This window comes from Schistocerca serialis, unplaced genomic scaffold (genome assembly GCF_023864345.2).
Source record: "Schistocerca serialis cubense isolate TAMUIC-IGC-003099 unplaced genomic scaffold, iqSchSeri2.2 HiC_scaffold_1362, whole genome shotgun sequence".
Lineage (NCBI taxonomy): Eukaryota > Metazoa > Arthropoda > Insecta > Orthoptera > Acrididae > Schistocerca > Schistocerca serialis.
In genome coordinates this window covers 49,044,318-49,071,304 of record NW_026047583.1, presented here as the reverse complement: position 1 = coordinate 49,071,304, position 26,987 = coordinate 49,044,318, and the positions used below count along the sequence as shown (strand labels likewise).

Genomic DNA, 26,987 nt, shown 5'->3' with positions numbered 1-26,987 from the left:
TGGGAAATGCTGACATACTTATTGATTTAAGATATAACAATTTAAAACAATCCTCTCATGAATTTCACTACAATTTTCCGCTCTTTTGAAAAAAAATTTCTTTTGACTGTTTTGATGTTGTTTAGTATGTTTAAATAATGATGGCAGTCTCTATAAAAGGGCAGTTTGACTTTTAAGTTTAGTTATACTGTTTTAAACTACATCCTTCATCTATTTGTCCACCCAGAAATGCTATAGGATATAACTTGAAGACTATGGTGAGGTGGCGGGGGACAGTCATGTGTTGAGAAGGAGGTGCTGCCAGAAATGAAGTGTGTGAGGTGACGTTATTGACACTGCATACAGGGAGAATAAAAATACTCTATTCCATATTCATTTACAATCTACGTCTGGCCCCCATATGGTTTTACTTTTCTCCAATAAGAAAAAAGAAATTGTCAGTAACTGTCTTTATAAGGTCTTAAAAGGAAACAAACAATAGAAATCTAGGCTGGAGTAATGACCATATTATAAAAAAGATACATTGCTATTCACTGTATACAGGAGATGTTAGGTCACAGACAAGCACAACAAAAAGACTACTAAACACGTAAGCTTTCCATCAGAAAGTCTTCTTCCAAAGTGGACAAAAAACACACACACACACACCCACACACACACACACACACACACACCCGACCGTTGTTTCTCCCATGATGCACAGTTGCTCCCAGTCTGGCCCTAGCAGCCGGAGACAGTGGTCATGTATGTGTGATCTGCATTTGCGCGCATGTGTGTGCGTGTGCGTGTGCGTGTGTGTGTGTGTGTGTGTGTGTGTGTGTGAGGGAAAGGGGGGGGGGGGGGGGGGGGTTTGCACCAAAAGCTTACGTGTTTAATAAGTTTAATAATAGGTGGTGTTCCTTTTCCCACCCACCCCCCCCCCCCCCCCCCCCCTGCCAGCAACACATCTACACTATACAGTGAGTGCCAATCTATCCTTTTCATAATACTGTCGTTACCACCTTGCCACGAGGCATATTGTGGAGTAATCTGAAGGGCTCTACTAATTTGTACAAGAGGAAGGAGAGCACAATCTCAATGTAAGTTTTTAGAAAACTGGTATGTGCATTACTTCTCCAAACCTTTCAGAAAGGATACGGTATGCACTTCATTCAGCAAGATGAGTAATAAACAATATTAGCAATACTGCATCAAACTTGTTCACTTTCATCTTTGGATTAAACATTCGATTTCAGAGAGTACAGAATTTGGCAGAATCAAATTTTGGGGATATGTGGAACTGGGACAATGGCATATTTTTTACCCATTCAACAAACTAAGCACTGCTGATTGCTACTTTTATTGTGTCTGCTGCTGCAATGCATATATGAAACTATAAGTGCAGCATCTATGATGGAATAAAATGTTATACAAATGAAACATACAGGTACAGTGAAATAGAGTAGTATGGCTCATCATTTCGGTCTCACAGATTAGCAGGTGTTGACTTGAAATATAATACTTAATAAGTTGAATCCAAAGGAGAGGATGTACCGTATTTACTCAAATCTAAGCCGCACTTTTTTTCTGGTTTTTGTAATCCAAAAAACCGCATGCGGCTTGGAATCGAGTGCAAAGCAAGTGGAAGTTCTGAAAAATGTCAGTAGGTGCTGAAACAACTAATTTCTGCCGTGTAATATATGTAGCGCTACACAGGCATGCTTCGTAGGCACAAAGATAAATACTGGCGCCAAAACCTCTGCGTCAGTAAATAAATTAAAAAAAAAAAAGGTGGAAGACAATTTTCATACATTATCCAACGAAGTAAATACAAATTCCGTATTGTTCATCTTCGAATGTAGCAGAACTTCAATGTATTACGAAAATCCGACCGGCAAGACTGTTTGGGATGTTTGTCAATATGCCCAACTCAATGTTCTGAATTTTTTCCTACCTGTGAGAAGAGACGGTTGCTAATAGGAACCTGATGAAATGTGAATCACATGCAGTATTCTCTTCATCATAAGAGTAATACGAATATAAACATTTTGCCACGTATTCTTTCGTGTTTGCTGCTATCTTATTTAAATCCTGTCTGCCTAATAAACTACGAAACTAGAGTGAGACAACAGCAAACGCGGAAGAATATACGTATCGTGTCATGTTTATATTCATATTATTCTTATGCCTAATAGTGATACAGTCAGAAATGAAGCACGGCAACTAACTAGATTTTTATATCCAAGATGACTCTAATTTCTGTGCAGAATTTGATGTACTAAAGAAGCGGCCGCAAAGATTTTCAAATGGAGAAAAATTTTCACCTAACTCTCGTTCAGAACATGTTCTATCATACGCAGTCTATTATTTGGTTCTTGTTGATCGTTATCAAAGAAAGCAGCAGTGTAAGGAACAACAAATAGTAGTCTCTTGCCATTGTTTTGCTAATGAGATGATTTCTCTCTCTTCTTTTTTTTTTTTTTTTTTTTTTTAAATTGTAGGCAGCGGTAGCGTGCACAAAAGCAAGCCATGCCACGAGTGATGACAGGCCACAAACACGCACTATCAGAATGCGACAAACAATGCATGACACAGTACAGTAATGCATTTTCAGCTTAGAGGGACATAAACGCCTATAACAAGGAAAACGGCACTTATCAGATCAAAGCAAAATAAGCGATTGCTTCAAACCAGATGAAGCACATGAAAAAGGAAGGGTACCAGTATAAATACGGATGGAGCGCCTGACGCATAGCAAAGGCTACCTGGTAAAGCTTAACTGCTAAGCTTACGACTCGAACCAAACTACTGTAGCTGTATCGTCATTCATTCGACCTAAATTGTGTCTCATATTACAATGGACCGACTTTGTTTCGATTTGGAGGTGCGGCCTAAAACTTTTCTCTCCCCTTGAACTTCGAGTCTCAAATTTCAGGTGTGGCTTAGATTCGGGAATTTTTTTTTTTTTCTTTCCTTTATTTCGAGTCTCATTTTTCAGGTTTGAGTGCGGCTTAGATTTGGGTAAATACGGTAGGTGGTATTTAACTAATTCTGACTATGAAATAAAACAAAGTACAGCAGGGAGCTCTGACGAATCAAAGAGCAGCGATGAAGATTCTGATGAATAGTAAAGTATGAGTTAAAAAATAAGATGCTACTGAGATCGTAAATTTTTGTTGTGTTGATGAATCTGTTAACAAACATATTCAAAAATGCACTGAAACATTGGCACATGTAGTGTTGGGAGGTGATAAACTGTCATTACTGTTAGAGGAGCTACGTATTTCTTGCTGTTCTACTCCTAAATGACACTGTATCTGAAGGTATAGAATGAATCTTCACTGGCTAGAGAAATGGGTAACACAATTTTACAAGTCTCTGCTGTCATGTAATCTCTTCAGGGAAATCATGACTGTACTAAGATTCGTTGGTTGGTTGGTTTGGGGAAGGAGACCAGACAGCGTGGTCATCGGTCTCATCGGATTAGGGAAGGAAGTCGGCCGTGCCCTTTCAGAGGAACCATCCCGGCATTTGCCTGGATTGATTTAGGGAAATCACGGAAAACCCAAATCAGGATGGCCGGACGCGGGATTGAACCGTCGTCCTTCCGAATGCGAGTCCAGTGTCTAACCACTGCGCCACCTCGCTCGGTACTAAGATTCGGTTTGTGGTTGACAAGGTCAGAGTCATTAAGAAATGCAAGGCAGCTACCATGTCAGTCCTAGAAGAGAGAGACGTAGCAAACTGTCAAAGCATGTACAGTCCCGGTCCATATGTTTGTGGTGATGTACTAACCAAGTAATACTGTGTGTCAGGCAGCGCATTACTCAAGAACCATCATGGAAAAAGGTGGAGTGGTAATTTATGTAAAAAACAACATATTTTACAATGCATTAGATTTAAAGAGCCATTGTATAGAGCAACAAATTGAAGTATGTGGTGTTGAGATTACTGTAAATGACTTCACGGCTGTAGTGTTAGCACTGTATAGATCTCCCTCAGGGAATTTGAATGTATTTCTTAAGCACTTAGATTCTTTATTATCCATACTGTACTCAAAGTCCAAGAACTTGATAATTACTGGTGACTTTAATGTTGATTTCCTAAATGAGAGCAATAGTAAAGCTGATTTAGTACATTTAATGGTGTCTTATAATCTGATGACAATAGTAGATTTCCCAACTAGGGTTGCTGTTAACAGTAAAAGTCTGATAGATAATATATTTATAGATAAGTCTACATGGAATGAGATCACTGTACATCCAATCCTTGGCCTTTCTGATCATGGTGGTCACTTGCTTAGGCTCAATTACATCAGTGTGTGCAACAGTTCCGAGCATTCTTGGAAATCTTTTAGGATAATAAATGAACAGGGCCTTAAAAAATTCAGTGATAGCCTAAAAGAGATAGACTGGAGCCGAGTTGATAGGGAAACAGATGTAAACAAAAAGTACAATTCATTTTTAAATGAATTCATGTCTGTATTTGAGTCCATCTTTCCCAAAAAAAGTAGTTAGAAATAGTCATATAGGCAATGCCAAGAAGTCTTGGATCACTACAGGGATAACAACATCTTGTAGAACAAAAAGGATGTTATACAGTTCTCTCAGGACTTGTAATGATCCAAAGAAATGACAACACTACAAACTTTACTGTAGCATTCTCAAGAAGGTTATAAATAAATCTAAAAGTATGTGCATAAAATCAGAAATTGAAAGCTCAGAAAATAAAATTAAAACTATAAGGAATGTAATAAAGAGGGAAACTGGCAGGACAACAGGGAACATGTCTCAGGTAGAGATTAAAACAGGGGACAGTATCATAAAGAAACCTGAGTTGGTTGCAGAAATATTTAATAACCACTTTTTGAGAGCAGCAGAGAAGACAAGCTGTAATGGTTCTATGGAAGAATCATTGTCCCTCCTACAGAAAGCTATTAGCAACAGAATCCCACAGTTATCCTTATCTCCATTTACTGTAAGCGAAGTCATAAGAGTAATTAGATCATTAAAAAACAAAAATTCTGCTGGTGTGGACAATATTTCTAGTAAAATACTGAAACACTGTTATAAATTTGTTAGTCCCACCTTATGCAACATATACAATGCATCCCTACAAGATGGGATTGTCCCTGACAGACTTAAGTTGGCTGTAGTGATTCCTCTCTTTAAAAAAGGGGATAAAAGCATTGTTACAAACTATCGCCCAATATCCCTATTAACTACCTTCTCGAAAATTCTAGAAAAACTCATGCACAGGAGGATTGTAGACCATCTCAAATTCCATAGTATCTTAAGCAAAAATCAGTTTGGTTTTCGTGCCGGTCTTTGTACTGAACAGGCAATATTCTCTTTCAGCAACCAAGTTTTGGAAGCCATTAACAAAAAAATGTCTCCAGTGGGTATTTTTTGCGATCTTACGAAAGCCTTTGACTGTGTAAACCACCAAATTCTTTGGAAAAAGGCAGAATACTATGGTTTAGGTGGTACTGTTGGCTTGTGGCTACAATCATATCTACAGGATCAGAAGCAGACTGTAATGCTAAATGGCTCTTCTGGAGAAATTGCCTCGTCTGAATGGGGCATGATAACGTGTGGTGTGCCTCAAGGCTCCGTTTTGGGCCCACTGATTTTCCTCATCTTTATTAATGATCTTCCTCTTTGTTCTGAGACAAACAGCAAATTTACCCTGTTTGCCGATGATACCACAATTCTAATTGACGATTTGACTGATCATGATCTTGAAAAAACTACAACTACTGTTTTTAATGACATCTTAAATTGTTTCTCCTCAAATGGTCTCTCACTCAATGCAGATAAAACTCATTATATGAGGTTCCATACATCACAAAGTAATCCCAATGAAATTGACATAAAATGTAGAGATCAACCAATACAGAAAGTTGAAGAAACAAAATTCCTGGGTGCTTACATAGACAGTAAATGTAATTGGTCAGTTCACATTCTTCATCTATGTAAAAAACTTAGCTCGGCAACATTTTCACTACGGGTAATTTCTTCAGTGGCTGAAGTTGACACTATTAAGGTTGCCTACTTTCGCTACTTCCACTCATTGATGTCATATGCTATCATATTCTGGGGGAACCAACCACTTGCAAAACAAGTTTTCACCATCCAAAAAAAAAGCAATCAGAATAACGTGTGGGGTTAATCAAAGACACTCTTGCAGGTATCCTAACAACTGCCTCACAGTATATTTTTTCCTTGCTGACCTTTGTGTGCAAAAATTATTCCATCTACCAAGACAACAGTAAATTCCATGGTTATAACACCAGAAACAAAAACAATCTACATTTAGAAATGAAACGTCTCACTCTGGTACAAAAAGGAGTTTACTACTCCAGCATTAAGCTGTTCAATGCTCTACCACTACATATCAAATGTGTTCATACAGAACTGCCAAAATTTAAACGAGTTCTCAAAGATTACCTGACAGAGAAATCCTATTATACTGTGGATGAATACCTGAAAGAAAATGTATACCATCACTAAACTTATTGTGTCTAGAAGTAGTTCAATTGATTTAATTGTGCATTTGGGAATTAGCTCACTTTTTGTAACAACAGATTGGCTGTACATGTATTTACTCTTGTAGGCCTAATATCTGATTTAACTCTGTGCTCTTGCCTTTAACCTTTATTTGAAACTCCTTTTTCTGTCAAATGGTTGTTATGTTATCTAGCTGATATTGTATCTGTTACCGTATTTATAGTATGTCTTACTTAAACTATGTACAATTTGCCATTGAATTGCCCTTGTATAGTTTAAATTGAAACCTGTACAATTTGACACGTTCCATATCCTTGTGATTGACTCACTAACTGGATCTATGGAACAAGAAATAAATAAATAAATAAATACTGAAGTGTGATCCAAGTCGCACAAATATGGCTTTAATAATAACCTCCGCACAATATGCCTCTAAGGACTCAACAAGACACAGAACACTGATGTGCACATTACAAACTAGAATCACACAGAGAGTCAGTCAGCACTGTTCCACACTAATATATGTGCGAGTCACCAGCAGATGGCACGGCAGGGACCGCACGGCACGCTTGGCTCCCAGAGACGGCCTCCAGCAGCCAGCCTGCAATGATCAGTCGGTGACCAATTTAAAGACGCATGTACGGCAACACCACTCTCGGTGCACTCACACTGACATGTACTAGTAGCACGATACAGCAGTGATGAGTAGTAGTACCCCTCCTGTCTTGTGCGCCTTTTATCTGGCTCTACAATTTACTTTCCTAGACCCACACAAATGCCTGATCCTCCTAATTCAATTTGCTCTGCAGACTATTTAAAACTTTTGAAGAAAAAGGAGCCACAATTGCACTTTGTGTGCCAGTTACTTTCCAATACATTGGCACCAGCTGATCTTATTTAAGAATAGTCAACTTTCGTAGCCATACTTACAGCACATCCTTTGCTTCCTGGCCTAAATCCAAGTTAACTCCCAGCCCCCCCCCCCCCCCACACACACCCCTCTCTCCCCCCCTCGCAAATCAGCTAGTTGTGTGGTGTTATCTCACGTCACACCCTAGTCTATGAGTGCCCAGCTGTCTGGCACCTGACCCCCCTACCTGCACCCCTAGCTAGCCCACAGATGGCTCCCCACTCTCCCACGAGCCACTAAATGCTTCCCTCCAAACCCCTCCCATCTCTCTCCATCTCTCACATTGCCTCAACCCACCCCATCCTACCCCACTCTAAAGCCCCACCTCACTCCAGAACACTCACCATGGGCCAGTAAAGAGCTGGCAGTTGAGCGACCACAGCATAAGGAGACATGCATGCGCATGTGAGAGAGTGTGTGTGTGTGTGTGTGTGTGTGGGCGCGCGCACATGTTTTCCCTACAGCTAGAAAAAGAAAGTGCATTCTGGAAGCTCGCCAAGTAATGTACCTTTTAGTTTGGAAGGTAGAAGACGAGGTACTGGTGGAAGTAAAGCTGTGAGGACGGGTCGTGAGTCGTGCAAGGATAGCTCAGCACTTGGCCACGAAAGGCAAAGGTCCCAAGTTTGACTCTTGGTCCGGCACACAGTTTTAATCTGCCAGGAAGTTTCATATCAGTGCACACTCCACTGCACGGTGAAAATCTCATTCTACATACCTTTTGTTCGTGTGCCTATCGATGAGACAGTGCTTCTGCCTTTTGGTGAGCCATCTCCTTTATTCCTAAATAATTCGTAATTTTCAACAGAAACTTTCTGTACCTTATTGTTGCATCCTACATTACAATATGCAATTTCCACAATATGTGGTCATCTGTGAATATAATGGGGGTAACAACTGTAGGAGACCAAAAACTGACTGCAGTAAGCAAGTTCAAGTTATTGTACGCTGCAGTAGTTACCCAGAGGTGAAGAGGGTCACAGAGGATAAGCTAGCATGGGCAACTCCATGAAACCAATCTTCAGATGGAAGATCACAACAATAAAAACATTTGATTCAGCATACAACAGGCTCCAAACAGCATACACAACCTGTATGCTCAGAAACACAGAAAATCATATTGGTTCCATCAGCAGGAAACTTCAGCCCGTAATTGTTATGGAACACTGCGGCGATTTTGTTCATTAATAAAACCCAAAACTGGGGAGTAATAAGAGAGTATTGTTGTAACTTCTTATCAACCTGGTTACCAAAATACATATTAAGAACACTGGTAAAGTGTTATTTTGAAGGGGTCACTCCAAAGCGCCACGAAAGTATTTGAGCAATGTATAAAATTAGAGAATCAGTGCACAATATTGAAAGCCTATCTACATTATCTATATCTGCACGACTAGTCTGTAATTCACAATTAATTGCTGGCAGAGGGTTCAGAGAACCACCCTCAACCTATTTATCTACCATTCCACTCCCCTACAGCATTTGAGGAAAACCAAACACTTCAATATTTCCGTACAAGCTCTGATTTCTCTTATTTTATTACAATGATCATTTCTCCCTATGTAAGAGGGCTCTAACAAAATATTTTCACATTCGGAGGAGAAAATTGATGATTGAAATTTTAAGAACCTGCTCCAGCAAAATGCTTTTGCTTTAATGACTGCCACCCCAATTCACATGCGATATCTGTGGCATGCACTTTCCTGTTTCCCAATAATACAAAATGAGCTGCCCTTCTTTGAACTTTTAAATGATGTCCTTTGTCAGTCCTATCTGGTAAGGATCTCACACCATGCAGAATACTCCAAAAGAGGACAGACAAGTATAGTTGTAGATAGTCTCTTTAGTAATCCTAATCTTCTAAATGTTTTACTATTAAAACACAGTCCTTTGTTTGCTTTTCCACCGCGTTATCTATGTGAGCATTCCAATTTAAGTTATTTGTAAATGTAATTCCTAAGTATTCAATAGACTTCACAGCCTTTAGACCTGCGTGAATTATCATGTAACCAAAATTTAGTAGATGCCTTCTACTACTCATGCGGATGACATAACAATTTTTATTATTTAAGGTCAGTTACCACTTTTTGCATCATATGGATAGGTAGCCTAAATCATTTTGCAGTTCGTTTTGATCATCTGATCACTTTACAAGACAGTAAATGATATGCAAGACTGTAAATGATAGCATCATCTAAGAGGACTGCTCAGATTCTTTCTTAAATTGTTAATGTAGATCGGCAACAGCAGGTGGTCTATAACACTTCCTTGAGGAATGTCAGATATCACTTTTGTTTTACTTGACGATTTTCCATCAATTACTATAAACTGTGACCTTTCTGACAGGAAACCACACATCCAGTTGCACAACAGAGACAATACACCATAGGCACACAATATGATTAGAAAATACTTGTGAGGAACTGTTTCAAAAAGTCTTCTGGAAATCTACAAATATGGAATCAATTTGAGAGCCCCAGTCAGCAGCACTTATTACTTTGCGTGACTAAAGAGCTAGCTGTGTTTTAAAAGGTCAATATTTCTGAATCTATCTTGGCTATTTATCAATGAATCATTATCTTTGAGATAATTCATAATATTCAAACACAATACATGTTCCAAAATCCTAATGCAAATCAACATTAGTGATATGAGTCTGTTATTTAGCAGATTACTCCTCTTTTCTTTCTTGAGCATTGGTGTGACCTGAGCAACTTTTCAGTCTCTAGGTATGGATCTTTATCAAATGAGTGGCTATATGTTGTTGTTGTGGTCTTCAGTCCTGAGACTGGTTTGATGCAGCTCTCCATGCTACTCAATCCAGTGCAAGCTTCTTCATCTCCCAGTACCTACTGCAACCTACATCCTTCTGAATCTGCTTAGTGTATTCATCTCTTGGTCTCCCCCGACTATTTTTACCCTCCACGCTGCCCTCCAATACTAAATTGGTGATCCCTTGATGCCTCAGAACATGTCCTACCAACCGATCCCTTCTTCTGGTCAAGTTGTGCCACAAACTTCTTTTCTCCCCAATCCTATTCAATACTTCCTCATTAGTTATGTGATCTACCCATCTAATCTTTAGCATTCTTCTGTAGCACCACATTTCGAAACTTCTATTCTCTTCTTGTCCAAACTATTTACCATCCATGTTTCACTTCCATACATGGCTACACTCCATACAAATACTTTCAGAAATGACTTCCTGACACTTACATCTATGCTCGATGTTAACAAATTTCTCTTCTTCAGAAACACTTTCCTTGCCATTGCCAGTCTACATTTTATATCCTCTCTACTTCAACCAACATCAGTTATTTTGCTCCCCAAATAGCAAAACTCCTTTACTACTTTAAGTGTCTCATTTCCTAACCTAATTCCCTCAGCATCACCTTACTTCATTCGACTACATTCCATTACACTCGTTTTGCTTTTGTTGATGTTCATCTTATATCCTCCCTTCAAGACACCATCCATTCCGTTCAACTGCTCTTCCAAGTCCTTTGCTGTCTCTGACAGAATTACAATGTCATCGGCGAACCTCAACGTTTTTATTTCTTCTCCATGGATTTTAATACCTACTCCGAATTTTTCTTTTATTTCTTTTACTGCTTGCTCAATATACAGATTGAATATCATCGGGGAGAGGCTATAACCCTGTCTTACTCCCTTCCCAACCACTGCTTCCCTTTCATGTCCCTCGACTCTTATAACTGCCATCTGGTTTCTGTACAAATTGTAAATAGCCTTTCGCTCCCTGTATTTTACCCCTGCCACCCTTAGAATTTGAAAGAGAGTATTCCAGTCAACATTGTTAAAAGATTTCCCTAAGTCTACAAATGCTAGAAACGTAGGTTTGCCTTTCCTTAATCTTTCTTCCAAGATAAGTCGTAAGGTCAGTAATGCCTCACATGTTCCAGTATTTCTACGGAATCCAAACTGATCTTCCCTGAGGTCGGCTTCTACTAGTTTTTCCATTCGTCTGTAAAGAATTCGTGTTAGTATTTTGCAGCTGTGGCTTATTAAACTGATTGTTCGGTAATTTTCACATCTGTCAACACCTGCTTTCTTTGGGATTGGAATTATTATATTCTTCTTGAAGTCTGATGGTATTTCGCCTGTTTCATACATCTTGCTCACCAGATGGTAGAGTTTTGTCTGGACTGGCTCTCCCAAGGCCGTCAGTAGTTCCAATGGAATGTTGTCTACTCCAGGGGCCTTGTTTCGACTCAGGTCTTTCAGTGCTCTGTCAAACTCTTCACGCAGTATTGTATCTCCCATTTCATCTTCATCTACATCCTCTTCCATTTCCATAATATTGTCCTCAAGTGTATCGCCCTTGTATAGACCCTCTATATACTCCTTCCACCTTTCTGCTTTCCCTTCTTTGCTTAGAACTGGGTTTCCATCTGAGCTCTTGATGTTCATGCAAGTGGTTCTCTTATCTCCAAAGGTCTCTCTAATTTTCCTGTAGGCAGTACCTATCTTACCCCTAGTGAGATAAGCCTCTACATCCCTACATTTGTACTCTAGCCCTCCCTGCTTAGCCATTTTGCACTTCCTGTCGATCTCATTTTTGAGACATTTGTATTCCTTTTTGCCTGCTTCATTTACTGCATTTTTATATTTTCTCCTTTCATCAATTAAATTCAATATTTCTTCTGTTACCCAAGGATTTCTACTAGCCCTCGTCTTTTTACCTACTTGATCCTCTGCTGCCTTCACTACTTCATCCATCAAAGCTACCCATTATTCTTCTACTGCATTTCTTTCCCCCATTCCTGTCAATTGTTCCCTTATGCTCTCCCTGAAGCTCTGTACAACCTCTGATTCTTTCAGTTTATCCAGGTCCCATCTCCTTAAATTCCCACCTTTTTGCAGTTTCTTCAGTTTTAATCTACAGGTCATAACCAATAGATTGTGGTCAGAGTCCACATCTGCCCCTGGAAATGTCTTACAATTTAAAACCTGGTTCCTAAATCTCTGTCTTACCATTATATAATCTATCTGATACCTTTTAGAATCTCCAGGGCTATATATGATTTCTAATGGAGCTATTGTATCAGCATTCTCTGAAAGAAACATAACTGCTTTATGACACTGAGGAGAGCTACTACTAAGTTACTCACAGTTGCAGTTGTTCTTGATTTGAATACTGCAATAATAACTTTGTTGTCTTTGGTGAAGAAATTTCAGAAATCCGTGTTTAGTAACCCTGCTTTAGTAGCACTGTCATCAGTAATATTACCACAGCTATTGTGCAGTGAAGGTATTGGTTGTGTCTTGCCATTGGTGTACTACACATGCAACCAGAACCTCTTTGGATTTTCTTCCAGATTTCAAAACGAAGTTTCACTATGGGAACTATTAAACACATCTTGCACTGAAACCCACCCTAAGTTTCGAGCTTCAGTAAAACATCGCTAATCTTGGAGATTTTGCATTCTTTTAAATTTTGACACGCTTTTTTTCATTGCTTCTGCAGCTGAGTTTTGACATATTTTGTGCACCACCCTTTTAATTTATTTGGTATCCTTTCAATTTATTTGGTATATATCTCTTAATTGTTGTCGATACTATTTCTCTGAATTTAAGCCATGTCTGGTCTACACTTACAAAGTCAGGCTTGAAGGAGTAGAGACTAAGTAGAGACCGTCTCCTTGGAAGGCATCAAGTTAATTTTTATATGCTTTCTCATTAAATGCCCTATTGTGTAGGGCTGAAAATTAATAGGGATAAGGTAAACAGAATGTGCAAAGTAAGTGGAAATTACTCGTCTCTTCCCCGATTACAGTGCAATAGAAGATAATACAAGATGTTGACAGATTGCCATATCTCGGTAGCTTTATATGTAATAATGAGGTCACAGATGCAGAAATCACCAGCAGAACTGGAAAATCAGTCCATATGGCAATTAGGTCTGTAATATGCCAACAAAGCTTTGACTACACTCCTTTATCGTTTATATGTGTGAGACTTGGAAAATGTCAGTAAAATCAGCACACAGTCTCCATGTTTTTCACCAACAATGCTAGAGATGAATTCTGAAGATGTTAACCCAACCAAGTTACAAACGATGAAGTGCTGAGAATAAGAGGTCTACACAGCCTGCACAAAATTATTGTTGAAAGAAGACTGAGGATTGCAGGTTATGTTCTACGCATGTAAGGTGGAAGAATCCCAAAATCAACACTGTTGTTGAAATCAATGGACAGATACAGATGTACAGGAAGACCTTTTAACACCTGGAACTTTTGCAATGAATCTTCAATCCATGGACACAAACTTGGAGGAAGGTGAGAACTTGGCAGCTGATCAAGTCAACTAGTGGAAACCAGTTCCTTGTATGGTACACAGCAAATCTGAGTAAGTTAGTAAGTAAGTAAGTAAGTAAAGTACAACTGGGGATTTTGCAAAACTGTTGGATGATCGATATTATTGTCTAGATTTGACACTGTTGGACTTCTACCTTTTCCTTGATGTGTATTCTTCAAATTGTGAGTTTTACGAGAAAGCTGATAGATACTTACCAATCAACCTTCCCTGACACGAACTGACATTGTCTCTTTATAAATTCTACTGTGCTAACAATTATCTACTGAGAATCCTCGACTAGGTCTCCGCAGCTCAAATGAGCCAGTTTCTTTTAAATTTCTGTCTTTGGCTATAATTGTCTTCCAAGTATGGTGACACAACATCCTGTCATGAAACTTATGCCTTTACACTTGTTTACTTTTCTGGACACTGCCTTTTTCTGCACTGTGCACTAAATACACTATGTGAGTAATGTCCAATCTCCAACAACCAATCGTGAACTGTAAACAGCTGTAAACTCTACCAGGGCACATAACAAACAATTAACATTTGTGTTTTAGTGTTCTAGGCTGTGAGGTCATCAGCGGACAAATAATTTAGTACCTATTCCTGGACAGCTAGAGTGGCCGTGTGGTTCTAGGCGCTACAGTCTGGAACCGAATGACCGCTACGTTCGCAGGTTCTAATCCTGCCTCGGGCATGGATGTGTGTGATGTCCTTAGGTTAGTTAGGTTTAATTAGTTCTAAGTTCTAGGCGACTGATGACCTCAGAAGTTAAGTCGCATAGTGCTCAGAGCCATTTGAACCTATTCCTGACGTGCTGTTGTTTGGAACAACAACTGACATGATCCAAAATATTACTTTCTTTTATTATAGCTTCACTTTTATTTTGTCTAATGATTACTAATTTCAGTATCAAATTCCATCATCAAGCCACTATATGATCAGAAAGCATAGTGTATCGTTAAAATATTGTTTAATAAACAGATTACCATTATATCATCATTCCTTAAAGTAATGTCCAAAGTGGAAGGACAGATGATTAATTTTGAGTATATACTAAAGTCAGAGTACTGAACCGGATATGAAAGAAGGAAAACCAGAAGGGCAGTGAGAGACGGGTGCCTTCTATCACCTTACTTCCTTAATATGTTCATCAAGGAAGTAATAACAACAACAAAGAAAAGATGACCAGAATCAAAAGGTAATTTCTGGAATACGCCATGGAAATGTGATAGGACCATTACATTTACAATGTATATAAATGATCCAGTAGAAAGTGTCAGAGGCTCCTTAATATTGTTCACAGGTACTACACTTGTCCATCAGAAAGTAGCAATAACAGAAGACAGTATCAATTTGCACAATGACCTGCAGAGGATTGGTGAATGATGTAGGCTCTGGCAGTTGACCCTGCACATAAATAAATGTAACATATCACACACACACACACACACACACACACACACACACACACACAGGAAAAGAAATCCAATACTGTACAACTACACTATTAATGACAAATTGCTGGAAACAGAATCTACCATAAAATATCTAGAAGTAACTATCCAGAGCAACCTTAAAGTGGAATGACCACATAAAACAGCAATAGAAAAGCAGATGCCAGACTAAGATTCACAGGAAGAATCTTAAGTGAATGTAAATTACCCCTGTGTATTTACCCAGTAAGACTGACAGAAGAGAGAAAGAAGATCCAATGAAGTGCGGAGTGTTTTGTCACAGGATCATTTAGTCGCTGTGAGATCATTACAGAGATGCTCAGCAACTCCAGTGGTAGATGCCATAAGAGAGCAGTTGTGCATCACGGAAAGATTTACTACCCAAATTTCGAGAGAGTAGTTTCTGAGAAGAGTCTGACAACATAATAGTTTCTCTCATATACAATTCACGAAATGATCACGAGAAGAAAATTTGAGAAGTTAGAGATAATACAGAAGTGTACTGACAGTCATTCTTCCCAAGCACTGTTCACAAGTGGAACAAGGCAGAGGGGATCAGTTGGTGGCATGAGACGTACCCCCTGCCACACACAGTTAGGTGGTTTTTGGAGCATGATGTCGATATGGAAACTTAATTGCATGCATATACACTGCAGATTGATGACATCACAATAGTAAATCAGAGTAGGAACTAAATAAAATGTTTCAGGCCTTAAATCAAGAAGTGGTAAAACTAAAGCTAAAAATGAATACAAAGAAGACAAAAGTTATGGCTACAGACAAGAAAGGAGGAGGAGGTAGGACTGACACAAGAACAGGCAATGAGCAACTCAAGAAAGGAACTGAAATTCAATATCTCAGTAGCATTTTGCAAGAAAACAATCAGTATTTCAAGGCATTCAAGAAAAGAATAGCACAGGTGAAGAGTTCCTTCCAAAATAAGAAGAAGCTGCAACTGAATAAACATATCAGCTTCCACATTAAGAAAATATTTGTAAAGACCTTTGTGTGGAGTGTTCTGACACACAGATGCAAAATCTGTACATTAGAAAAGCCAAAGGAAGCTCGCCTCAGACCTGCTGAAATGTGGTTCTGGAGGAGAAGTACAAGAACTATCTGCATTGACAGAAAAATTAAAGGAAATAGGAGAGAAGAAAGAACCACTGAAAGTTATAGGCCAGGGCAAAGCAAAATACACTGGACACTTAACTGGAGACGATAATCTTTTAAAAAACATTTCTGAAGGCAAGATCATAGGTAAGAAAACAAGGGGATGACTGAGAACATCCTACTTAAACAATATGATCAATGAATGGGATTTTCTTCACACATGGAGATGAAGACAACTGCTGAAGAGAGGAAGCTGTGGCTGCAGAGACAAGGTTTAACCTTTTGGAAGAGTAAGGACAAACTAATACAAAATATGAGTCTGCATGGTAGCTACATATGGAATAAATGACAACTTCTTGTGTGCAGTCATCAAGTCACTTACCTCAGTAGGTGTCTTATCTACTAAAAGTAAAGGTCACTGTTGTGCTTTCAATAGATGTGAACTGCACCCTGAAAATGGTATGTCTAGTTTGCAGTTGTACAGAAGCTTTTTATTTTGCAAAATGGTTCAAATGGCTCTAAGCACTATGGGACTTAACATCTGAGGTCATCAGTCCCCCAGACTTAGAACTACTTAAACCTAACTAACCTAAGGACATCCCTGCCTGAGGCAGGATTCGAACCCGCGACCATAGCAGCAGCACGGTTCTGGACTGAAGTGCCTAGAACCGCTCGGCCACAGTGGTCAGCTTTTATTTTGCACAGAAATGTTTGATAATAAGATGAACTGATGCTGGCACTTGTTACTGAAACCAGTAGTACTTAGACACAACAAAAATGTGACTACAGAATTAAGAATAATTTTTCCAAACAATCGAGTATTTTTACCAAAACAACACCACAATAGTGGAAACTTATTTTAAACTAAAGACACAAAAGAAAAAAAGAGAAACTGTAAAGATCTTGAGTCTCATAAGACTCTCTTGGGAGGAAAATATAAGATTTTTAATTGGTAAACTTGCAAGGCATCCTTTTTATGTTGTATAAACTACGAAACTGTTAGCATCGTCAGCTAAAATTTACTTCTTCTGTCTTAATATACCTTCCTTCACTTACAGCTGCAGTGTGGAGACAGCGGTGAGGGTGGGAGCGGGGATGGGGGCGAGGGTGTGGGCATACTGCTTTAAAATGGTGATTCTTGTATTGATATTCTTAACAACAGATTTATATCTTTTGTTTATGAAAGTCTGCATGCGATGACAGCTGCACTAGTAATACCTTCACAGGGTCGTATTCAAGTTGCAAGGCTAGATCTATGCCAACCATGACACGCTCCCAGCCTTTCCTCCTCATGATCTGGTTGTAGCGTTGGGACTGCAGGGTGTCTAAGCTGATGTTCAGACCGTCAAGCCCTGCCCTCTGCAAGGCAACCAGCTGTCTTGTCAACATGAGGCCATCGGTTGTCATTAAGACACTTTCGAGATCTTTTATTTCCTTCAAAGCACCCGTGAAACAGCAAATTATTCTAAAGAAACTGAAACAAATAATTTGTAACATTGCTGCTGCATATGAAACAAAACTCCAGTTGATAAATTGAAAATACAAATTCCTCAAAAGTTAACTGTACATTTGCCCTAATACAAAGAGATAAGAAGGGTTAATAAACTGAATTGAAGAATGCAAGTTAAGATAGCAATGAAAAAATAATTAGAGGCATAAGATCACCTACTGCAACAGGGAAATGGGAATCAATATGAACCATTACCCAGCTACTGTCAACTGATTCCATGTCTCCATGCACACTGTATAAACCACTGTGGGTTTGTCCGACAAAGTACATTGTTGTACCACACATTATGGTTTTTCCCCATTCAATGCTCATGTGGAGTGTGGGAAGAATGATTCTTTAAATGGTTCTGTGCATGCTGTAATTAATCTTGCCTTCATGGTCCCTATAGGAGTGATACATATGCGGTTATTGTATAATCCCTAAATACCTCACTTAATACAGGTTCCTGAAATTTCATAAGTTAGGTTTTGTCATATATTTGGCGTCTATCTTCACTTGTCTGGCATTTCCAATTTTTAGTAGCTTCTTGATGCTCTCCCATGCATCAAATAAATCTATGATCAATCATGCTACACTATTTTGTATACATTCAATGTCTGCCATTAGCCTTATTTGTTATGGGTCATACTTAAGCAATATTCTAGAATGGGCCACACAAGTATTTTGTAAGCAATGTCCTCTATAGACTGATTGCATTTTCCAGTATCTTACCAATGAATTGAAGTCTGCATTCTGCTTTGCCTACAAGTGAGTCTATGTCACCATTTCATTTCATCCAGATATTTGTATGAGTTGACCAATTAAAACTGTGATTGTTTGATAATGTAGTCATACAATACTGTCTTTTTTTGTTTTGTGATGTGCTCCAATTTACATTTCTGAAAACTTAAACTCTGTTGCCTATCTTTGGACCAAATTGAAATGTTATGATCTGACTCAAATTTGTGCAGATTTTTTTCAGGCAATAATTCATTATAGACAACTCTATCATCCAGGAAAAGTATGAGGTTCCTTATAATATCGTCTTCCAGAACATTAAGGTACAACATTAATGTAATGGTATAAATTACTATAACTGTATAAATAAGTTTATAAGTGTGTAAAATACATTGAACTATTTGTTACAACTAAATATTGTACCGGTATACTCAGCAACATGTTAAATCAGCAGATAGCTACATTTTATGTTCAACATTTTGTGTACAGCATATATGCTGGAAAGGAATTATACCCAAATTAAATAAATCTGAAGAAATGGTAGTGTGTGTCTGGAAAAAAAATCCGTAAAAACTCATACAGTCCAATTTGCTATTATGTCACTGTTACTGAAATATAATACAAAGTAACTGAATTCGATGAACATTCTCAGAGTGCAATATGCCTCAGAGTGAAATGCACAGTAATGTCAACATTATTTTTTAGGCTATGTTTGTGAAAATGGATGAAAGCAAACCACACATTTTGTTCTCAATCTGCGGAAGCATTATGCACTGTGAAACACTGTACTGCTGTTATACATAAAAGCTGTCTCATTGCCAACATCTTTCCCCTGCTGGCTGTTCTACACTTCTCATAACTAATTCAACACGTTGTAAGATATTTTATGCTGTATGACACCACAGTCCAATCTGGTTAGGATAGCATAAAAATAATATATGAATTTCAGTATTGAAACTGGAAAAGCAGAACAGCTCTCATCACACTGGATATCAAATCGAGGTTGGATTACAGCCATGGGTACATCATTTCATGCTACTCAACTGAATGTCATATGTCAGAGTTCTTCAACTGTAGTGGCTGGCGACTGGTGGCTGGCGGCTGGTGGCATACCCATCTCTTGGCATCCTGTGAACAGACGTTCTCCACAGGTGACAGATTTGAAGAAAATGCTGGATACGGCAACAGTGGAACACTCTCTGTATCGAGGTAGCTCAGTACAGCTCAGGTGATGTGTAGTCTTGCATTATCTTGTTAAAAGATAACATCAAAGAAAGACTTGTAAGGGATAGAACAATTTATCAGCTTCCTGAACATCCTTCCAACAGCGAGGAAAACAAAATAAACAAGAAAGAAGAGCAAAAATACAACGCTGCTGACATTCCTAATTTAAACTAGAGGTATGTGATGCTGTAAATATGATTCCCAATTACCAAATTGTGAATACGCCCGATTTAAAAATTTATCACCATAATGTGCAATCCCTGCGTAATAAGATCAATGAAATTAACGTTCTATTAACACATGAACTTAATGATATCTCAGTGTTATGCATTTCTGAGCACTGGCTTAACCCAGAATTAATCCAGAATACTAAAATAAACAAATTTGTCTTGGCTGCTTACTACTGCAGGAAAAACAGCAAACAGTGTGGGGTAGCAATTTACACAAAGGATAATGTAGATTTTATTACACTACCTGACTTAACTAGGGCAAATGTCGAAAAGGATTATGAAATTGCAGCTATAAAAATTACTCAGTTCAACCTGGTTATTGCTACAGTTTACCGATCACCATCTGGGAATTTTGAACTTTTCTTAAACAAAATGGAGTCATTGCTAAATAAAGTAAATAAAATGGATTGTGAATTTATAATCTGTGGTGACTTCAATATTGACTTCCTCATGAATAGTGGAAATAGGGAGACCATTTTGAACCTTGCAACGTCCTTCAATTTAAAGGCTGAAGTAAAAGCAGCTACCCGAGTATCAGAAACTTGTCAAACAGCTCTTGATCAGTTTCTAGTAAATAAGAGTTTACACAACACCTCACTAAAAATTTTCAATGCAGGTTTTAGTGATCATCTTGCTCAAATATTAAGCATAAAAGTACAAGGCAGTATTATTAACAACATGTCTTTTAGAACAGCATATCGAAGCTATAATCAGCATAATGTGAACTACTTCAACAACTTATTACACAAAGAAAAATGGCTAGGAGTGTACAAAATGAATGATATTAATGAAAAATTCGACACTTTCATTGATACATTAACCCATTTCTTTGAACTTGCATTCCCACTGAAAACATTAACCATACGGGGAAACTCTAGAACAAACAGCTGGATCACAAAGGGAATAAGGGTTTCATGCCAGAAGAGAAGACTACTTCATGAAATATGTAACTCGAAAAATTCCTCACCTGTAGTACGCGCATACTATAAAAAATACTCCAAAATATTAAGAAAAGTAATAAAAGCAGCAAAAATAATGCATAATGATGAAATCATTTATAATTCAGCTAATAAATCAAAGGCTATGTGGAGTGTTATAAAAAAAGAATGTGGAGAATACAGACAACCTTGGAAAAATATAACACTATCACATAAAAATAAAAAAGTAACAAACCCCTTAGAAGTAGCTAACACATTTAACAACTTTTTCACAGGTGTTGCTGAAAATATGTTACAATCAAACTTTAAGAGCATCCAGGCAAATGAATATAAAATAAGTACATGTAGAGGATCAATGTACATCGGTTCTGTTTCACAAGATGAAGTAGCTAAAGCAATAAAAGGACTAAAAAATTCCAAATCGGCAGGTATTGATGGTATACCTGCAACAGTGTTAAAGAAGAGCGCATCAAACCTAACTGAAGTACTCACACATTTATGCGACTGCTCACTTCAGGCAGGCACTTTCCCTGATGTGTTAAAAACATCAAAAGTTATTCCTGTATATAAAAAAGGGGATAAAGACAATGTAAATAACTACAGACCCATCACAATTTCCTCCTGCATCTCTAAAGTACTGGAAAAAGTTATGTATGAGAAACTTATGAAATTTATAAATAAAAACAGCATCCTATGTAATGAACAACATGGATTCAGAAATAAGAGGTCAACGACAACTGCTGTCTATGAGTGCATCAATTTCATCCTAAACCTGATGGACAAAAAACAGGAAACAATAGGAGTCTTTATTGACTTGTCAAAAGCTTTTGACATGGTGGACCATAAAATTCTGCTATCAAAGCTAGAAAGATATGGTATTCGAGGTCTGTCCAACAAGTGGATCAGTTCCTTCCTGACAAATCGTATGCAGGCAGTGTGCGTCAAGCACACAAATATTGAACTAAAAACTGTATCTAATCACTTATCTGACTATAAACAAATAAAATGTGGTGTACCCCAAGGATCCGTATTGGGACCCCTTCTGTTTCTTCTGTACATAAATGATCTAAGCTGAAATATTGATGCTCACAAATCAATCATATTTGCAGATGACACCACGATTCTACTAAAAGGAGATGACGATGAACAGTTACAGCAGACAGTAAACACAGTCACGAAACAACTTAGCAGCTGGGCACAGAGTAATCGGCTTGTAATAAACAGTAAGAAAACCGTTGCTCTTAAATTCCACAATGTTACTAACAAGGACATGTTTATCCCATCAGTCTCTATCAATGACGAACCAGTTGGTAACAGTACTGAAACCAAATTCTTAGGACTTTGGCTGCAGAGTGACATCAGATGGAACAAGCATATTGAATGTCTCAATGCAGAACTGACCAAAACACGTTATCTTCTTTGTTCATTAAAATCATGCTTTAGTGAGAAAACAGAATTGAATGCATATCATGCGTACTTTCATTCTCGTCTTAGATATGGGGTCACCTTCTGGGGAAACTCTAAAATAGCTAATAGCACTTTTAAACTACAAAAAAGGGCCATTAGAATCTTGTTTGGGTGCAAGCCTAGAGACTCTTGTAAACCCCTGTTTAAGAAATCTGGTATTCTCCCATTACCGTGTGTATACATTATGGAAACCCTTTTGTTCTTTAAATTAAATGTAATAGGCAAGGACCAGAGGCTAAAAAAAACTGTGATATACATGAGCACTTTACCAGACAAAACAGGAACTTACATATGACTCAAATCAGCATAGCACTGTGCCAAAAAGGTACTTTTCACATGGGAGTTAAGCTTTATAACAAACTTCCTGAAAACATAAAAGCTATCACTGAGGTCAATACATTTGGAAAATCTCTAAAGTCATATTTACAGCATCACTGCTTTTATTCCATTGAAGAATATTTAAATTTATGAAATGTGTTATATAAATACTTGTGTGTAAAGTGTATTATTGTAAGCTTAAATATGTATGCTTTGAAATTACTTTCAGCCTGTATATTTATAACTTGACTTGTCCAATGTCTTATGCATAAGCTGCTATGTAGACAACAGGACCAATAAAATACAATCTACAATCACGGAGCCCTTGAAAATAGGGCACAGCGATAGGCCTTAACAAAACACAAATGCAATGACTGATGTCCAAATTACTGGATATGTGAACCAGAAGTTGTGACATGTATCCAGTTGCACCCCATACCATCACATCACATGCTGGACCCGCATGAGAATGACAGGTACAATCTGGCCAGGTCTGTTGGCATCAGAGCCTCCAAACACAAGTACATCAATTGTGACGATGTTGCAGAACCGAGACTCGTCTGACATGATGACACAGTGCCATTCCTGTGTCTGGCATTGTTGTCAGTTGCACCGCTGTCAGTTCACCTCTCTCTAGAGCTCCATTAAGGGCTTGACAGTCTGTGCTGCTCCAGATGCCATCACATTGTCTGTGTGGATATCTGTCTCACTGTATACAAGCCCACTTCCTGACTAAATGTACACAACTTCACTGCAGGATCACGTACGCATGAGCGAACACTTGTCTGCCCTCTCAGGTGCTAGTTGGGTGGCACTACTGAGGCCCTGCAAGGCATTTAGCATGGCCCTCCTGAACCTACCAATTCTATGTTGGCACAAAATGAGATTCTGAGCAATGCAAGCAGCAATATAGTGAAACAATAAACCAGAGTCTCAGCAGACCATGAGCCTGCCACTGCCAAATCTGGAATGCTGATAAACATTTCTCCTTCTTCCATTATGCTTAACACGGTCTGCGTGTAAACAACCAACACTGAAATAGAATTTCTGAATGAGAAACCCGCTCCATAAGCTTTTCTTGCATGCAGAATATGCATGGGAGTGCTGAAAAGTAATGCCTCTGAATTTTTTATTCTGTTCTCAATATCGGTCGAGGTATGACACGTCACGCATATTACTTGGTCAACTTTCCCACTTCACTGACTCATGGCACACCCACCTCCCGCAAACAGATGGAGTCGGCATAGGCAGCCCACTCTGACCAGAGATTGTGAATATGTTTACGGTGCACTTCGAGGAAGAGGCCCTGATGTCAACCAAATGGAAATCCATCTTCTTCTTTTCTTCTTCTTCTTCTTCTTCTTCTGTTGTGTGGATAACACACTTGTCATCTGGCCTCATGGAAGAGACAAACTTCTTGACTTCTTTGTACATCTGAACTCCACACGCCACAAAATCAAATTCACTATGGAGACCAAAGAAGAAGGAAGACTACCATAGCTGGACATCATAGTCAGGAGAATAATGGACAGCACCCTGTGCCACAGCGTGTATCTGACTCTATAAAACACAAACTCAGTTCTCCCTATGGCACTGTGAATAATTTCAATAACAAAAAGTGAGATGAATGTTGCAGCTTACAATTAATTTCCACTTTGGCTTTGTATTCAAGATCAGTCTTACCTGAGAGTGCAACATTACATCTTTAGTTAATTTAATTATATGTTCATTAGATTTTGGTTATAAGGCACGTTTTGCTGCCTAATGTTTTGTCTCCAAACACTGGAAACAATCCATGGAGGAAGAGGAGTATGTAAGACATTGTTGGACCAGGTTGGAAGAATCTGTGAATTTCAATACTCTGTAGAAGAGCTCAATCATTTGAAAATAACTTTCAGACCTTGTGGCTATTCTAACAGATATACATAGGGCACTACATTCTAAAATATTTGCATCTTTCAGTGAAAAACAAGCAACTAGAGGAAAAGTTCTCTTGCCACTTGTAAAAACAGTCGCAGATCGCGACCTCTGAGTGCTATAAAGAGAAGGTATTGACGCAGTGCTTAAACCAAACAGAAGACCACAACTGCAGCCATACTCAAGCAAATTGCTATGCAGTAGTTTCAGTGAATTTGACAATGATGTGGCTGCTTTCATAGTGGCCCAGTCATATTGTGGGGTACGGAATGCCAGTGACAGGGCTGGAATTGTAGGTGACAGATGGGTTTTTGGCAAAGCCTTGTATCAATACCTCCTTAATTATTGAGCTGAAAAACTGTAAAAAACATTCATGCAGTAAAATCACACAAAAAAATTTCCTATTTCTGCAGGTATTGTGCCTTCTGTTTCTTTTTCATTACAAAAACATATTGATTCAAGTTTATAAAGTCACAACTATGTCACTGTGATTTGTGTAACACACATTCTGGAACATGTTCCAGGAATGTCATGAAACAGACAGCTTTAAATAATTACTCTAGCTCATCTTTCAAGACTTGCATGCCAACAACAACACCATCTATCCAATCTCTTTTTATTTCACTTTCATGAAAAGATTTCTCCACAAAGGATATCATCTGCCATGTAGGTAGTGCAAGAGGAAATTCCACACTAACATTTGGGTAATCAAGTGGATTCTGTGTCTTGTCAGAACCAAGTACAATCAACCCAATTTCATCTTTACCACTGGTAAATATCTGGAAACATATTAAATGGTAAAAATAAGTTTTGTTTATAACAAGTTGTATACCAATAAAAACATCACACACAGATACTCTTTATAATATTATTTAATTGGATAGATAAAAAATCTACTCACCAAGCAGTGGCAGAACACACACATAAAAGACTGTTGTGATAGGCAAGCGTTTGGAGCCAGTGACTCCTTCTTCAGGCTGAAGGGTTGCAGGGGAAGCAAGAAGGATGAAGGAAAAGGACTGGAGAGGTCTAAGAAAAGGGGTAGATTTTGGGAAAGTCACCCAGAACCATGGGTCATGGGTGACTTACGGTACAGGATGAGAAGGAAAGACTAATTGTTGGGGACTGCATCGGGCAAGTTTCGGAAACCTGAGAGCTTAAAGGTGGAAGACAGGGTAATATGCAAGACAGAGATTACTACTAAAACTGTATATGGTTAATAAGAGTGAGAAGGTAAGTGTATTGTATGCAACAGTTGTGGGAGGGGGCAGTGAAAATAGACGGGAAAGACAATGAAAGATGTAGAAAGCTAAAACGGAGTGAAGCAAAGAGTAATTACAGTGAAGAAAAGCTGAGACAGGAGAAATTAACGTAAATTAAGGCGAGGTGGGTGGTGAGAACCAAGGACACGTTGTAGTGCTAGTTCCCACCTGCGGAGTTCTGAGAAACTGGTGTCTGGCGGAAGAATCCAGGTGGCATGTGTGGTGAAACAAGTGCCGAGGTCACGTATGCCACGTTGTAGAGCATGCTCTGCAACAGGATATTGTGAGTTTCCAGTATATACACTATGCCTATGCCCACTTATCCTAACTGATAATTTGGTGGTAGTCATGCAGATGTAGAAAGCTGAACAGTGTTTACATAATAGCTGGTATATGACATGTGTCGTTTCTATTTTTCGCCTAATCCGAAATTCTGGGTGACTTTTCCAAAATCTACACCTTTTCCTGGAACTCTACAGGCCTTTTCCTTTACCCTTCTTCCTTCCCCTTCAACGCTTCTGTCTGGAGGAGCCATTGGCTCCGAAAGCTTGCCAATCACAAATAATTTATTGTTTTTGTTGTTATAGTTACTCTTTATAACCTACTTAAAATACATCACGTACCCTCCTCTCCACAATTCTTCGAACACATAGTTTTGCCTTTTGCAAAAAATCACTGCGTTTCTGTATAACATACTTGGAGTCAAAGTGTCCAACGTCTATTACAATTATAAACAGAAGAAAGAAAGTCATTGTATTTATTGGCAGTATTACGCAATCAAATATTTTGAAAGAGTTCCAGTGGTATAAATTTACAAAATCTTACAAATAAATATATACGTTTATTCTTTAAATCAATTCTTAGCAATAACATAATAGTATAAATTGCAGAATCAATATAGCCAATTTTAATGTAATGACTGCAATACAAATACAATATAACAGCGGTAAGTTATAACAAATGAGAGAGAGAGAGAGAGAGAGAGAGAGAGAGAGAGAGAGGCATTTAGACAATGATTCATTACAGTGTGAAACTTATTAGAATTAAAATGAAGCCATAGTGAATTATTACATTCCAAAACTAACAATTATTGTGTTCTTTCACCCCAAAATAATACATTCATT

The 26,987-nt window shown here is 38.4% G+C and overlaps 1 protein-coding gene across 4 annotated transcripts in view; it reads right to left on the bottom strand.

The window, feature by feature from the left end:
• LOC126440339 (molybdenum cofactor biosynthesis protein 1-like) overlaps window positions 1–26,987 on the bottom strand; it is a 356,199-nt gene that overhangs the window by 219,893 nt on the left and 109,319 nt on the right. The gene's annotated exons all lie outside the window — the stretch shown is intronic.